We start from the raw sequence: 14,472 nt of genomic DNA on the forward strand, positions 1-14,472 counted from the left end.
TTCCTTTTACTTTGAAGTGACAAATAAGAGAAGAAAGTATGGTGATCGAAAAAAAAATCAAATTTGAGATTTCAACGAATTTACACGTATTATAGCCCCTAATACCGAAAAAGTTATTTTTGATACATGTCCATCTGTTCGTCCGTCCGTTCGCTACACTTTTCTGTGCACTCGCCTAGAGGCCAACCGTTCAACTTATCTGCACCAAATTTTAGTTTAAGATTTTTATAGTATTTCCTATAGTTTCTTTTATTTCCCTCCTACTCCCAAAACAAGGGTAGTTTCCTGTACGATGAAAATAGAAAAAATATATTTTCTAATAACTGGCCCTAACGATCTTGTTTTCTTTCTTTTTTTATAAATCAATATTTAATTAGCAACCCTATTTTATGGTATAAGGCATTTATCTGAGAAAAATCTACAAGGGGTAGTTTATACTTAGGGGTGAGTTTTTTCTCAGTGATTTTCTCAAAATGGACTCAAGTGTTTTCGTTCATATTTCATAAATAAATATTTCATTAATAACTTAACAATATGGCATACATAACTCGTTTGTCCTAAAAAAAATGCGAGGGGTAGTTTATTCTTGGTGGAGTGTGTTGTCTGGGTGATTTTCTCAAAAATGACTCAAAAGAGTTTATTCGTATTTCAGAAATACATATTTCGTTAATAACCGAACAATATGGCAAAACTCGTTTGTCCTGAAAAAAAAATATACGAAGGGTAGTTTACTCTTGGGGGTGTTTTTCCTCCACGGTTTTCTCTAAAATGAATCAAGCAATTTTGTTCGTACTCAGAAATAAATATTTCATTAAAAACCTAATAATATGGAATAACTCGCTTGCCCTGAAAGAATCCTCAAGAGATAGTTTATTCGGGGAGTTATTTTTCCCTCACGATTTTCTCAAAACTTACGTGGACAATTTTATTGATAATTCATAAATAAATATTTCATTAATAACCCTATATTTTAGTATAAGTCATTTCTATGAAAAACAATTACGACGGATAGATTATTTTGGGGTCAAGGTTTTTCCCAACAATTTTCTCGAACGACAGGCGATTTTGTTCAAATTTCGCAAATAAATATTTCATTAATAAGCAAAAGTATATCTTAACTCATTGTTCGAAACAATTCACAAGAGGTAGGTTACTCCTGACGTGTTCTTTTTGAACGACTTTCTCGAAAATGACTCATTTGATTTTTTCATATTTCATAAACAATTATTGCATTAATTGCTCTATTATATGTCTAATGAAAATGTGCTCACAGTGTGAGTTAGTTTTGTAGTGTGGATTTTCTTTAATCGAAGTTTTTTATTCGATAATCTGACATTCGATATATTTGAATAATACGATATTTTTTTTCGTATTATCCAAATACACACTTCAGTAACAACTGCGGCCTAACACAGTTAAGAAATTGAATTGAAAAAGTTTAGTGCGTTGGCCCTGTAATTGAATATTTTTTGGTAAACACCCTAGCTTTTTGTGGTAAACTCAGGCTTTTCTTTTTCGAGCGACAAAAGGGAGAAGAAAATATGGTGATTGTGAAAATAGTATATCAAATTCAGATTTCAACGGATTTACATACTTCATGGCGTCTACATACCGGAAATGTGATTTTTCGATACCCGTCCTTCCGGTCCGTCCGTTCGGTACACTTTTCTGTGCACTCGCCTAGAGGCCATACCGTTCAACGTATCTACACCAAATTTTAAACTTAGGGTTTACATAGTATTCCTACAGGAGATTTTCCCATTTTTTTCCTACCGCCTAAAATAAGTGTGGTTTACTAACAGCCGAAAATCGAAAAAAGCTATTTTCTCCAAAATGGTTTTAACAATTTTGTTTGTTTTTCATTAATCAATATTTAATTAACAACCCTATATTGCAGTATCAGATATTTCTCTTAGAAAAATTTACGAGGGGTAGTTTATTCTTGGAGGTGATTTTTCTCGACGATGTTCTCAGAAAGGACACTGGCGAATTTTATACACACTTCATAAACAAATATTTAACCTTGCAGCATGGTATAAGTCAATTGACCTGTAGTAGCTTATTCTTGGAGTTGAATTTATTTCCAGTGAGTTTCTCAAAAACGACCAGTTGGCAACACTGTATCTCGACAACGAAGCTGAACTCGAAAACTGCAAGAGGGCTATTTGTCTCCTTTTGATGTCAGGAATCATCTCCCGAAGTTTGTGGACATCTTTCAGGTTCACCCTTAATGAAGCTTCTTTTCGAAAAGTTAACTATTAACTTTAGACATTGTTTATTTTTTTAAAAAAATCACAAATGCCGTTATTAATTTTAAGGCAGAGAGCTACTTCTGAGAGAATAGATCTTGAAAAATAATTTTAAAACTTAGACTTTTGTTTTCGAGACATTCCAGACAAGACGAGACATTTTAAAAGCTATTTCGTGTCCAAAACATTTGTTACGTCTTCTTTTGGATGTCACAAAGCGCGTCTCGTCTCTTTCTCGAGACATGTCTTATCTCGTGCGCATTCGTTAACACTTGGGAAGGATTATCTTTCTACTCAAAGCATTGTTTTTATAATGGTTGCATATTTATGATAATTGCCGTCAACATTAATTACAGTTCTTTCAGTTGAATTAATTGTTTATTATTATTATTGAAATTAAAATTAAATGGAATATCTAGTTTAACGTTGCACGATTATGCACCTACGCTAAGGGAGAATGATGATGAATGAAATGATGAAATGAAGAAAGTGGGAGGAAAATGGAAAATTCCAAGAAAACCCATACCCATGCACACGGTATTTGTCTACCTCAAATTTCACTTGGCGCGAAGTGGAGTCGAGCCACGGACCCCATGAATGCTCTATTATTATTATTATTATTATTATTATTATTATTATTATTATTATTATTATTATTATTATTATAATAATAATAATAATAATTGAAGTGAGCTTAACGAGTTTCAACCGTCCGACTCAACCAATGTTTGGGTGCCTGTTCGTTCGTCTACTCCATGACAACTTTTCATAAAAGATATTTCCTTTTAATGAAACTAGTAAGTGCCTTTTAGCTTTGAGAAGTAACTATGCTTGGAATTTGAAATCTGCAAAATATAAGAGGTAAAATTAACCAAATGGTCCAAGTTTACACTAATGTATACAAAACAATTTTGCAATATCAATTACGTGAATCTTGTCCTATAAAGAAGCCGAAACCCCTACACCAAAGAGCCCTCCGAGATTTGATAATTGTCCACAAGGACTGAAATTGTCATTTGAAGCCAAGACTTTAATATGAAGCCAATAATTTCTTTAAAATAGACGAAAAATTTGAAAGTTATAAGCATTTTCATATTTTTGCATTTTCCCATAATGGAGCCGTAGCACACTATAATGATGAGCCCCCCCCCCGACTCCAGGATTTGATCATTCTCCATCGGACCGAAATTGCCATTTGGAACCAACACTTTAATACGAAGCCCAACAATTCTTTAAAATAGACGAAAAATTCGAACGTTAGAAACATTTTAATATTTTTGCCTTTTCTCATAAGGGGCCCGTATTAGCCTACACTGAAGAGCCCCATGAGATTTGATCCTTGACCACTGGGACTGAAATTTTCATTTGAAACCAAAACTTTAATATGAAGCCAAAAATTAAACTTTTACATCAATTTAAACTGACTGGGTTCCAGTTCACCCCACTATTATGTTTAGTTTAGTAAAGTGGTAATTTGTGACAGTTTCACATCATCAAAAGAATCTTTCACTACCCTCCCTCCCAGAAGTTTGTGCTGGATCCGCCACTGGATTCAATAGACATTTTTCCTATTCTTTTTATCACCTTGTTGGGGCTCCCTCGTACAAATAAAGAAGCGGTAATATTACAATCAAGGGGCGCTATATATTAGGTATTTCTTTAGTTACCTACCCCTAACCGCACAGGGCCATCTTTGGTAGAATAAAAAAATGCTACGTGATATTCCAATCATGAAAGGGGAGAGGATGCTGTAAATATATTTCTTATTCATTTTGTCTACCCTGCTTATGAGAAATTACTTTCTGTTGGAAGGGTACTGAAATGAGTGGGGCAAAATAAAACGCCGTACCCCCTCCTACATGGTTGTTCAAATAATTACTAAAGAAAGCACTTTAGACTAAGATATCTAAGATTTAAACTAAGAAACTAAGATATCCTTACATTATGTAAGGATGGCATATTCAGGATTATTATTATTATTATTATTATTATTATTATTATTATTATTATTATTACTATTATTATTATATGAATGTTTTTGGAGCACCGAAATTTTGTGAGACGAACAATGGAATGTAGAGGTTTAAGATGGGTGTTCATAGGGAGGAAAAACCAGAATTTTTTTCTGTCTGACTCTCTAACGTGAAGATTATGTGCTGATGGCAAGAAGTATCATCATTCTACAATAGGTAGCTTTTACGTAGAATATCAATTACTTGAGTTTTCCTCCTTCGAGCTACTTATCTCATGTGGTAAATTCAAAACAATTTCAATTTAATACAAATACATTGTAAAACTTTTTCCGTAATTAAACATCTAGGGAAAATTAAACATTTAATAGGGAAATCTGTTATCAAAATATCCAAACAAGTAGATAGAAGACTATCTAGTGAGAAATATTGTGAAACTTTATAAAATTCTCCAAATTAGGATTAACATTTACTGGCAAACAACGCGCCAGCGAGCATTACGTATAGTGAGCAGTGAGCACAGGGGAAATAATTACTAACCTTTTTGCAAACAAAATTAGGGATGGTAATGCAAGTGCGACAACGACATTTTTTCTTTTTTTGGTATCGTCATGAATTTTACACATATGTTACAACTAGCAGCGTTCACCCCGCTTCGCTGCGGTCACCCCGGAACGCAATAAACTTTGTTACTTAGATAATTTTTACTTTTTCGCTTTCAAGTGATATGATAAAAACCATTATAATGCCTGTCATTTATGTTAACCCGCCCCGCTTCGCTGCGGTCACCCCCGAACGCAATAAACTTTGTTACTTAGATAATTTTTACTTTTTCGCTTTCAAGTGATATGATAAAAACCATTATAACGCCTGTCATTTATGTTAACCCGCCGAGTGACACGGTCATGCGGGTTGCATATACATACGTTTATTTTTATACCTATGATGAACTAACAAAGGATTTGTACGTAATGGACACCTGAATGGTCAATTATCTCAAGACACTGGTAATTGAAAATTAAAGTGATATGATAAAAACCATCTAGGGTCCAAATCCTAATAACCCCCCAAAAATAAAAGAAATTGGTTCAGCCGTATTAGCGTGATGAGCGGACAAAGGATTTGTACGTTCTCTTTTATATATATAGATTTGATTCTTTCCCACATAAAAAAATAAGATAACCATACTAATAAAAATGACAACGTCACTTCCATCTGGATTCGAACCCGCTTCCTTCGGCACACAGACTAGTTGCTTTAACCAACTGAGCTATTTGTTTCCTTACGTGAACTGACCCTGTTCTACGGTAAAGACGATTTTTCATTACGGTCGCGCTACCAATTCGTCCTTTTCCATAGACAATTTCCACTTTTTGCTCTATCTTTACGTTAATACTTGGCATATATTCATATATTTGGAGTTTGCAGATAATGCACGAAATAAGACATATCAGAAATATTTCGTTAAAAGTTTCGTTTGTAGATTTTATCCACATTTCTCTCAGTGACATAGATGTCGCTGCTTCGTGTTGAACTGCAGAATTCCCTCGCGTTCTTGAAAATTTCCCACTTTAGCAGAGTTGGTAATTCTCGAGATTTCTGTCGATTTAATGTTTTTTGCTTCTAATTTCTTTATTTTAAGCTAATATCTAACACAAATATTAAAAACGGGTTTGTTATTAACCTGTACTCCTGGGGAAACCTTCCGAAATTTCGAACATATAAAGAAAAAGAGATATTTTCAAAAAAATTCAAAATAAAGAGACGCGTCATTTATTTTGCTCATGGTAGTACATGCTCTGCCTGAATTGAGATGGAAGGCACCACATATAAGCTCTAAGACAGCCTTTCCCAACCCGGAGTCCGCAAGCCAATCTGAGAAAGGCACACACATACACAGTGATGAGAAATACACCATTTTAAGTTAATCATCGAATTAATAATGACAAGTCTAACTCCAAAAGGGTGCTACGAAACTTAATGCCGTTTGTCACGACATACCGTTGTAAATCAACGTTTTCTGCTCTTTCTCATCTGAAGAATAAGAACAGGATCAGACTTGATGAAAAATGAAATGAAATCTTTAAGATTTACATCCCACGGTTATGCCGGTTAGGCTAAAGGAGACGATGATGATGGGAAATGAGTGAAATGGTGGAATGAAGAAAGTGGGAGGAAACGGGAGAACCCCGAGAAAACCCACGAGCAAGATGTTTGCCCAATACGAAGTCCACACGGTGCGAGCTGGGTTCGAACCAGGGACCCCAAACGCCGGAGGTGAACACTCTACCACTGAGTCACCGCGACCCCCGGATTAGACTTGATGTTGAGGCGGATCGTCACTTAAAAGTTTCTTTTTTTGATCCTGACATTTCCAAGTTAGTGTCTGAAAGATAACAACACTCATCACATTAATGAAGTTGTGTATCTCGGTGAGTCATACAGGTTAATTTGTGTCAGGTTAATTCGTTGAAGTTAATACATTTTATATTCTTCCAGAAAAAAATACGTTTTTCTATACTGGACGGGTAGGCTATTGTGGTTTTGAGTTGTTTACGTACTGGATTTATATGTAACATCTTAGTCAAGATATCCGGCCTGAGATTTGAAACCAAGGACCAACTGATTACGCGATTGGCATCATACAACTCTAACATGATTATACCACTGTAAAGAAAAACAAACACACCCATATATGCACTAACATGGGAAAAAATATAAACACTAACCGTATATTATTGCAAGGAGTCCTTCACATGCATTGTAGACTCTAAAGTAGGCTATATGAACTCTGTGGTGAACAAACACTGTCTGCGTGGATTTTCTCGGGGTTTTCCTGTTTCCTCCCACTGTCTTCATTTCACCCTTTCGGTCATTTCTCATCATCGTCTCCTTTAGCCTAGCCGGAATAATCATGGGACGAAAAATTTTCACGATATCAAATAAAGAATATATCAATTAAATAAATTTCCGGTATATCACATTACAATTGTTAGCATATATAGGGAGCAAATTTTTACTTTGATTCGGACAGTGACTGCAACCAATTCTACTGACCCGGTTCCCGGAGCAGTTTAGGAATCACAGTGAAGTTGCTCCACCAGGTCGTGATGTAAGGTCATGTGGTATTATCATGAGGTAAAAGTGGAATAAAACGAGCCCTGCGGGACTTCTAACCCAATTTGCTCGCTGACGCTCGCTCAGCTACGTTTCGTTGCGTAAGTAAATCACTTTTTTATTAAATTTGTGTTTGCAAAGTGGAACACCAAAGGCATGAACAATTCCAACAAGTGACTGGGGCACAAAACATTTCCAGGAAGTGACTGAACCTATAAGAACCGATTGAAGTTACTGTCTGACTCAAAGTAAAATCTTGCCTAATGGGCATACTCGAGCAGACGGTTCTAATAGATTTTGAGATTTCTTGTAGCCTATTTTCGGGTTAGGTAAGAGTTCACTAAATGAGGAGCTCCATTAGTACTAGCAGATTGACTTACGGAGGGCTCATTATAAATACAGTGTGAACGTATGTCATAAAAAGTACAGTTCATAAAACACGAACCAACTTGTGCTATATGGACACTAAAAACCATAAATGCTATCTAACCGAGTCAGGGCAGGAGTGAAGCAGGGGGAAGCGTTAGCGAGGGCGTGAGTCCGTAGAGAGCAGAAGATACTGGAAGAGCACACTTACACATACAATACTTTCACTATCACTCAAAATTAATTTCAATATACTGTGCATTGACGATAATTACTTATATACATACTCGCATCACTTCACATGAAATGTTTCACATAGTAGTTTACCTTTAAATTTTCTATTTGCTAGAACCGTCTGCTCGAGTGAACTTTATGTCGGCTCTTTGTGGCCCAACATTTTTGGTAAAAATTGGCTAATTTTGGTTAGATCACGTTAGTTTAGCTTAATTTAAGCCAGGTCTAGTTTGGTATTACGTAAGTTTGTACAAATAGAAAATTTATAGGTAAAACACGATGTGAAACTTTTTTTGTGAAGTAATGACCGTGTAAATATAACCAATTACTGTCAGTGCACAGCATATTGCAATGAATGTTGAGTAACAGTGAAAGACACTATCTTCGTTTATGCGCATAACCCCCATCGCTGACGCGCCTGCTCCCTACGGACGTACCCTCTTGTCGCTGGGGTTTCTGTGCTGCACTCCTGCCCTCACTCAGTTAGGTAGCATTCGTGCTTTTCAGTGGCTACACAAAAAACTGGTTCGTGTTTTATGCACCGTAGTTTTTATGCCCTACGTCCACACTGTACTGGTACTGACCTCTCCTGATGTTAATCTGCAAGTAGTAATGGAGCTCCTCATTTAGTGCATGCTGTTAATAGAATACAAAGCTCTACGATAACCTGAAAATGGAAGAAATGTATTAAAATTTCGTACAACCGATTCCTCGAGTAATGCCATTAATCTTCCCAAAAGACCAACTCTTCACTTTGTCCAACGTCAGCTACTTTCAATTGTTTGCGTGTGGATGAGTTTAATAGTAGTAGTAGAATATTTATTGTCAGTAAACAACGTTTTTATTATTATTATTTCGGAACACCTCAGCATTGCGTTTCTATTGTATGCAGCACTTCACAAATTTTTCACACATCAATTACCCTTCCTAAGCACGAACTCATTTCTCCTGTAAACAATGTTTTTAAACCTACTTTTGGTTCCAAAAAGCCGATATTACCCGTCAATAAAAACAGTGGATCTTACCTTCGATGTCTTCTTTATTTTCATAGGTTGGTCAGTTCTCTCCAGTCACAAACAGTTCAAAATTAGCCGAATTTACCACACAAACCTATACTTTAAAGTTCATCCCACGCATATTTTCGAAATACACTCAGCCCTAGCCAGAAGGCATTAGGTTTGGCAACATCGCACGGAAACGAATGATCAATTGCATTCTAACCAGTTCCTACTACTACTACTACTACTATTATTATTATTATTATTATATTATTATTATTATTATTATTATTATTATTATTATTATTATTATTATTATTATTATTATTATTATTATTATTACTATTTTTTTTACTATGGATCTGTATAAGTACAAGGGCAAACTTATTTTAAGGAAAGAAGTTTAATGAAAATTTTAAAAAATAATCGTTAAATCACTTTTTCAATATTATTTTAATCTTATTTTAACGAAAGAAGTATTATAAAAAAATTTTTAAAGTAGTAAAAGAAACTTTCCAAAAGCAGGACTTGAACCCACGCCAACAACGATTTTCCTTACTAGTATGTTGCGCTCACCCACTCGGCTACCAGGACCGACACCAGCTAGCGTTTACTTTGTGGTATATGTAGGTCATGACTTGTGATCGCGATATAAACGTCATTCATTTTTCCTACATTGTTGCCAAGCGTAACCCCGTTCACAATGCCTTCTGGCTAGAGTTCAGTGTATTTCGAAAATATGCTCATCCCACCACTACGACATTCATTTGTTTTCAAAACTCGCTCTGAATTCAGTGATGCCAGTTTTGTAACAGCGAAATTCCCGTCCGAAACCATAAATTTTCCGATTACATACAATATTTACCGTCAAGTTCAGTAGATATAATTTACAATATCTATAGCAGGCCAAAATTAAAATAAATAAATAAATAAATAAAATAGAATGTACACCATTTTTACGAACAATATGGTGTTTTTTGTGTTTTGGAAGGGATGTTATGTTCAGCAAAGCAACACTTAATTAAATTGTATTAGCCTTAACACGATTCTGGTGTTGCTTGCATACCGCTTGTTCCTTGACACAAAAATAAATAAATAATTATTTAAAATGTTTAAAAATGCAGCGATAAGTAGGGTATTTTCCAATAGTTTACATTAGCTTGATGTTTCAAGTCTTTTGTGTGTTTGTAATGCTCACTTTTACCCAGGGATAAAGTAGATCTCAGAAGGTAGGGGGACACATTACGTAAAGCCGTCTCCTGTACCTATCTTTTCCCATTGTAATTTTTTGGAGCGTGCGATGCCACAGATATTTTCTGGAAGTGAGGAGACGACATCCACCTGCGTTCCCCCTCACTTTTAGCTCTGCTTTTTCCCAGGGGTAAAAGTGGATCTGAAAAGGTAGGGGGACGGTAGTGGCATGACGTCACGCCGTTTCCCCTGCCTATCTTTGCCCATTGTAATTTTTTTTAGGAATTGAGGGGACGCCGTATATATTTTTTCGAGGTGGGGGGACGGCGTCAACCCGCATTACCGCACTTTTATCCCTGTTTTTACCAAGAAAGCTCAATGTTGCAGGCTAGGTTGTTGTACGCCTAGAAAAGTTGAGAATGCAAGAATTTCCCGTTTTCAGCCTATTTAAAAAAATCTCCGCATTTCCGTCAGTGCTCAGAATTTTACGTTTTACGGGAATTTTCCCGCCAACTGGTATCACTGACTGAAGTTGAAATACTTGCTCCCTGGTGCTGCAAACTACATGTAATAGAATTAAGTGTAAAAAACATCCACATCTATCTTAACATCGTCATTTTTGTTATCATTATTTAACATAACAAATGACGTTATATTTCTTTGCCTGATGTAATTTCTTGACCAACATTTGACGTTGTTACGACGTAAGTGTGCTACTAAGGCCGAGTTCGATTCCTAGCGGGAGCCCATTTAGTTGGGATTCCACGTTAATCAGTAGGTTTCTTTAAGACAATTTCCCTCGAGTGACAAAATTTTTCCTTTTCTTATGAATTTTCCCTGGTTTTTGAGTGTCCAATACCTATGACAGAAATTATGTAGTAAGATTTATTTAGCTATATTAAACAAACTACGAACCACATTTGTTTTATTCATTTGCTTTTTGCTTCTAGTTTTTCGTGTATTTTTCACGCATTTTTTAAAAAATATACACCGAAATACACCAAGCCAACAAAATGAAATGAAATCTTTCGGTTTAACGTCCCACGATTATGCCTTTAGGCTGAGAGAGACGAGGATTAAAGCAAGTGAACGTTAATAGAAGAACTGGTGGAATGAGAAAGTAGAACAAAACGAGGGTACCCCGAGAGAACCCACGGGTACGATGTTGTTTACAACAAGCTTACTTGGCTGAAGATGTAAAAAGGGACCCACGAACCAGAGATAAGCGCTCTACCACTGTGAAACCGTGACCCCCCCTCCATTCAGCCAACAATGGTTGCAAATTATGCTACTTTCAGCACACAAAATCTATATCTATTGTATTGGTTTACTTCTGAAGAACAAAGAAAAATTTAAACATTGATATTTGAGAATTTCCCTGGATTTTTCACGTTTTATCGAACATTTCAATTTTTGTTAAATTTACCTATGAAATTTCCCTAGATTAGGAAAATTTCACTCAAACTACGAACACTGATCAGTAGGTCCATGCCCCGCTCCTAAAAGGAACGTTAAACTCAATATTAACTCAACAATATATATATATATATATATATATATATATATATATATATATATATATATATATATATATATATATATATATATATATATATATATGTGTGTGTGTGTGTGTGTGTGTGTGTGTGTGCTTATGTGAATTTCCTCGCGTCTGTATGGTTAGCACATACGCCTTGAGCGCGGGAGACCATGGTTCGATTTCCGCTGGGAGCTCATGTAGTTGTTATCCCACATTAAGCTGTAGATCCATGTCTCAAATAAGCACATTTTGGTACACTTATCTTCTGATTCGTCGAAAATTTCGGAACACAGTGTCCCGCAGACCGAAAAGTGAGTAGCAAGGGTACAGAGAAAACTAGTCATGGAAATTTAAGCTTTACAGGCTATGTTAATCCTTACATATAATGAAACTAGCTTGACCAAGTTACAATGGAGGAAATGCAATCACCTGCAATACCTTGATAGCAGAAAATATTCTCCAGGTATTATTATCTCCCTCTCCTGCAGAATGAAAGCCCTGACGAAAACACAATATTATTTACATATAACTACAACCTTAAAAACTAACTAACTCTATAGCCTATGGAACCCGGAGGTTCAATGGCGCGTTCACAAAAGCTCAACACTGACTTCTATCCTTAGTCAATTGGATCCAGTTTCTACTTTGTATTCCTATCTCTGCGAGATCCATCTTAATATTGTCCTCCCATCTGCGGCTAGGTCTTCCTAATGGTCGTTTTCAGAGTGGTCCTCAAGTCAAGACTTTGAAAACGTTTCAACTTTCTTCCATTCTAGCTACACGACCTGCCCACCTAAGCCTTCTAGACTTGACGACCCTAACAATGTTGGGTAAACCGTATAAATTACGTAGTTCCTCGTTATGAAGTTTCCGCCATTCCCCATTCCCGTTCCTCTTGGGTCCAAATATTCGTCTCAGGATCCTGTTCTCAAATACTTTTAGTCTATGTTCTTCCCTCAGGGTAAGCGACCATGTTTCGCAACTATACAGAACAAAGGCAAAATTATCGTTTTATATATTTTAAGCTTCAAATTCCTCGACAGAATTCGCGACGACAAGAGATTTTGAACCGAATAGTAACACGAATTCCCTGCTTTTAGTCGACATTTAATTTCTTCGTGAATATGATTTTCGTCTGTTAATATTGATCCTAAATATTTGAAAGTATCCACTTTATCAAAAGTATTATTTAATATTTTAACGCCTCCACAATTTGCCGTATTACGGTCCCGACGCACTTCCATGTATTTAGTTTTCTCTGCATTTACTTTTAAACCCATGTCCCTGCAAGCATTTAATAAGATCTCTGCATTTATTTTTACTGTTCTCCTATCATCCCATATTAAAGTTACATCATCAGCATATGCCATAACCTGGTGAATACCGTTCAACTCTAGACCCTGGTTGCTATCTTTGATTTTCTTTATAGCGTATTCAAGAACGAAGTTAAATAATAATGGCGACAACGCATCTCCTTGTTTCAGGCCATTTTCGACGTGAAAGCTCGTGTACAAAATTTTCCTACCCGGACTTTACTTTGGGATTCACTTAAACATATCTTAATTAATCTAATTAGCTTTCTCGGTATTCCAAGTTCTGTAAGAACGTTGTATAATGTTTCTCTCCTAACTGAGTCGTAAGCCTTTCTAAAATCAATAAATAGTTGATGTACCGGGGTATTGTATTCCCACTTTCTTTCGAGTATTTGGCGAATGGTAAATATTTGGTCGATAGTTGATCGATTTCATCTAAATCCGCACTGATAATCTCCAATAATTTCATCTGCGTATGGGGTCAATCTTGGTAATAGAATATTTGAAAAGATTTTATAGGATGGTGACAGAAGAGAAATGCCTCGATAATTATTACAGTCAGTTTTGTCGCCTTTCTTGTGAATTGGAACAATGTAACTACAACTTTACTTTGTGTAATATACCAAACAGTGGCGGTTAGAATCCAGTCTTTCTTTTTTTCAGAGATCCTTCCGAGGGTTCGCTTCCATCTCCCCCTCCCCCAAGAACTAAAATAAATAACAATGCAATTACTTTTTACTTTTGCACAAGGGACGCAATTAAAGTCCCAGTTCAGCACCTTCACACTTAGATTTTGCCCCTGGAGGAAATTTTCTGGAAGAAAACCTATTACCATTGTTTCTTGGTTTCTCATGTGATCTCACATGCATAAATAAAGTATACGAGTGTAGAACTTCATATGCCAGAGTTAATGGAAATTTTCTCCTGAAATCAGGAAATCTTACACGGATAAAATTAAAGGATGGGACATGTTTAGAGGGCTTGCTCGTGACATCTAACTATAGTTCTCAACAAATGTGTTACAAATGAAGATGTCTGACTTGCCTCTATTTTCTTGTACTTACGTTTTATTTATTTTATGTCCCTCAAATTCATTGGGAAGCAAGTAAAGACTGTGCCTGTGTGCGTGACAAAACATAGATGACACCGGATAATTATTTCTTCACTTCCTTGAAAAAACTACAAATTTACTCCATCTCATATCTGCTCACAAAAGGAGGTAGCAGACCAAAGATAGCCGCTGTTTATTAAAGGTCATTACCTAGCAGAGGATTCATTCAGTCAAAGGGGAAAGAATAATAATTGGAAGTTTCTATATTCGTTCGAACTGCAATATACAATTATTTTAAGAACCATTTCCTTGCTATTTGTCTGCATCAGGAAGGGAACGCAATAAAAATCACTAGAATGTGCAGATTTACCCGAAGTACATACTAAATCACTAGTTCAATAGCAAATCACTAAATCTATGACTGTAAAAGTTGCATTGTTTTT

Source organism: Thermobia domestica, chromosome 18 (assembly GCF_964235325.1).
Source record: "Thermobia domestica chromosome 18, izTheDome1.hap1.1, whole genome shotgun sequence".
Lineage (NCBI taxonomy): Eukaryota > Metazoa > Arthropoda > Insecta > Zygentoma > Lepismatidae > Thermobia > Thermobia domestica.